Consider the following 3,991-nt stretch of genomic DNA (forward strand, 5'->3'; position numbering starts at 1 on the left):
ATCTTTCCCCTCGCTTTGGACCTTAGTCGGTACGAACTTATCTAAGGCGTACTGGACGATGTTTCTGAATTTTTTCCATTTTTGTTCCACATCCTCTTCCTCAGAAATGAACGTTTGATGGTGGTCACTCAGATATTCTGCGATTTGTGCCCTATCACTCTTGTTAAGCAAATATATTTTCCTTCCTTTCTTGGCATTTCTTATTACACTTGTAGTCATTGATGCAACCACTGACTTATGATCACTGATACCCTCTTCTACATTCACGGAGTCGAAAAGTTCCGGTCTATTTGTTGCTATGAGGTCTAAAACGTTAGCTTCACGAGTTGGTTCTCTAACTATCTGCTCGAAGTAATTCTCGGACAAGGCAGTCAGGATAATGTCACAAGAGTCTCTGTCCCTGGCTCCAGTTCTGATTGTGTGACTGTCCCATTCTATACCTGGTAGATTGAAGTCTCCCCCTATTACAATAGTATGATCACGAAACTTCTTCACGACGTTCTGCAGGTTCTCTCTGAGGCGCTCAACTACTACGGTTGCTGATGCAGGTGGTCTATAGAAGCATCCAACTATCATATCTGACCCACCTTTGATACTTAGCTTAACCCAGATTATTTCACATTCGCATTCGCTAATAACTTCACTGGATATTATTGAATTCTTTACTGCTATAAATACTCCTCCACCATTGGCGTTTATCCTATCCTTGCGGTATATATTCCATTCTGTGTCTAGGATTTCGTTACTGTTCACTTCCGGTTTTAACCAACTTTCCGTTCCTAATACTATATGCGCACTATTTCCTTCAGTAAGAGATACTAATTCAGGAACCTTGCCCTGGATACTCCTGCAGTTTACCAATATTACGTTAACTTTTCCTGTTTTTGGTCTCTGAGGACGGACGTTCTTTATCAACGATGATAATGTCCTCTCTGGTAAGCCGTCAGGTATTTTATCGTTTCGCCCAAGGGGGGGTCCCTCTAACCTAAAAAACCCCCGTGTGCACGCCACACATACTCTGCTACCCTAGTAGCTGCTTCCGGTGTGTAGTGCACGCCTGACCTGTCTAGGGGGGCCCTACAGTTCTCCACCCAATAACGGAGGTCGATGAATTTGCAACCATTATAGTCGCAGAGTCGTCTGAGCCTCTGGTTTAGACCCTCCACACGGCTCCAAACCAGAGGACCGCGATCGACTCTGGGCACTATGCTGCAGATATTAAGCTCAGCTTGCACTCCGCGTGCGATGCTGGTTGTCTTCACCAAATCAGCCAGCCGCCGGAAGGAACCAAGGATGGCCTCAGAACCCAAGCGGCAGGCGTCATTCGTTCCGACATGTGCTACTATCTGCAGCCGGTCACACCCAGTGCGTTCAATAGCTGCCGGAAGAGCCTCCTCCACATTACGGACGAGACCCCCCGGCAAGCACACCGAGTGCACACTGGCATTCTTCCCCGACCTACCCGCTATTTTCCTGAGGGGCTCCATAACCCGCCTAACGTTGGAGCTCCCTATAACTAATAGGCCCGCCCTCTGTGACTGTCGGGACCTTGCCGGAGAATCGGCCACTGGCCCAACAGGCGAGGCATCCTGTGGTGGCTCGGAAACGATGTCATCACCACTAGGAAGCATCCCGTACCTGTTGGAAAGGGGTAAGGCAGCTGCCACGCGGCCAGATCCCACCTTCGCCTTTCGGCCAGGCACGCAAGAGCCCACCACTGTCCGCCATTCACCCTGGAGTGATGGCTGACCGGTAAGATGCTCACTGCCGGAAGACGCAGCGACATCAGGGGTTCCATGTGATTCCAAGGCCACCGAAGTAGGCATAGGTCTCACCACAGTTGCCCCAACGCCACTACGAGCCGACGCCTGCGCCTCGAGCTCGATGAGCCTAACAGACAAAGCCTCCACCTGCCCCCGAAGAGTGGCCAATTCTCCTTGCGTCCGCTCACAACAACCACAGTCCCTACACATGACTATGTTTACCCTACCCTATACGGTGACAAATTCCCAAGATAATCTTCTGATGAGCTACTCTGATAATCAAGAAACACTCACTGAAATACGAGACGCGAAAACTACGCTAGGTTTTCCCAGAAAAACTATTTAAAAGCTAAGCGCAGCAAATAAGTACAAAAACGCTTTATACAAACAGTACTGTGCTGTACTTTAACAGAAGTCTGGATTTGGTAGGGAAGGTAGAAAATCTCAAAAGGTAAATTCAAAGGCTCTGTCTAGATGTAATGGAGGTTATCGGAGTGAAATGGAAAGCAGATAGGGATTTCAGGTCAGGCACGTACAGGGTCATAATAGCAGCAGCAGTAAATCATAAAAGGGGAGTACATTTTATTATGAGTAGAAAGGTTGGGCAAAGAATGAGTTACTGCAAACACTTCAGTGATGCAGTGATGGGGTTGCTTTGATCAGAATTGACAGAAAACCAATTCCAACAACAATAGTACAGGTATACATGACAATGTCACAGGCAGGAGATGGGGGGGGGGGGGAGAGAGAGAGGGGGAGAGAGAGAGGGGGAGGGAGAGAGAGAGAGAGAGAGAGAGAGAGAGAGAGAGAGAGAGAGAGAGAGAGAGAGAGAGAGAGAGAGAGGGGGGGGGGGGGCGCATTGGAAGAGAGTGGCATGTGATGAGGGGGGGGGGGGGGCAAGCATGGATGTCTGGTTTAGAGTCAGGTGGAGAATAGCCAGGCACTCTGAATGGGGCAGGTTTGTCCTTACACAAAACAGAAGCAACAACACAAGTAGCAGGGTCATGTGGTATCTACATATGGATTTTTACGTTAGAAAACCCCCTTGCACACCCGCTGTGAATGAAGTGCCCCATTCAGAGTGAAAAGTATTCTAGCAACATTAAGTATAGAAGCCGACATTCATTCTTGCAATATACTAGGTAAAAATTTCTATATGGTATTAGCTAACTGCAGGAGTGTTCATGGTAAGACCCCAAAATTAGGCTCACTCATTAATGACAATAATTCCCACGGGAGTATTTGAAACAGGGCAATAAAAATCTACCATAAACTCAAGGGCAGAAATTTACTGAGCATGGAGATAGATTCACTGAAGAGAAAGCTACACGATATCCTGGTGGAAAAATGCTACTACACAATTAAGGAATTTATCAAAGATGAAATGATCATTTGAACAGTGTGACTATTTAACATAATTTGTCAACAATTAGGAAAATGATAGAATGCTTCTCACCATACAGATGACACGCTGCATTTAAGACAGACACAATGAAAAGACTGTCACACACTGAGCTCTCAGACATAGCCTTCTATAGAAAAGGAAAGAGAAAATGCACACACATTCAGACAAGCAGTCACACCTTACACACACATGACCATTACCTGTGAGTGTTCTCTCCAGATAGCAACTGTTGCATTGAATGAAAGCAGCAATCTGGAATGGAGCAGGCAATGGGAAGGGACATGAGGATACAAGTGGGTGGAGATGGGTGTGCTGTCTACAAAGTGTGCAGGGCTATAAGGCAGCAGGGCAGGGCTGCCAGATGCAGCATTGTGCAGCATTGGGAGATTTGAACGAGGGGTGGGAGGAATATGAGAGGATCACAGATGGTAGAAGACTGTTGGGTGCGTTGGAAGAGAATGGCGCATGATGAGGGTGAGGGGATGTGAATTGGGAGGGGGTGATAGGACAGAGGGTGTGGAAACTGATTGGTGGAGGGTGTGTGGATGGTACGCTGGGATAATTTCAGGAGTGGAGAATGTGTTGAAGGGTAACTACCATCTTCAGAAAAGATGACGTTGGGGAAAGGATCCAGATGGTCTGAGTTGTGAAACAGCCATTGAAATCATGTATATCTTGTTTATCTGCATGTTGGGCCACGTTGTCCACTTTGCTATTGGCCACAGTTTGGCAGTGGCCATTCATCCTGCTGAACAATTGGTTGGTAGTCAGACGCATATAAAAAGTGCAATGATTGCAGCAGAGCTGGTATATGACATAGCTG

The sequence above is a fragment of the Schistocerca cancellata genome, chromosome 1 (genome assembly GCF_023864275.1).
Source record: "Schistocerca cancellata isolate TAMUIC-IGC-003103 chromosome 1, iqSchCanc2.1, whole genome shotgun sequence".
Taxonomy (NCBI): Eukaryota; Metazoa; Arthropoda; class Insecta; order Orthoptera; family Acrididae; genus Schistocerca; species Schistocerca cancellata.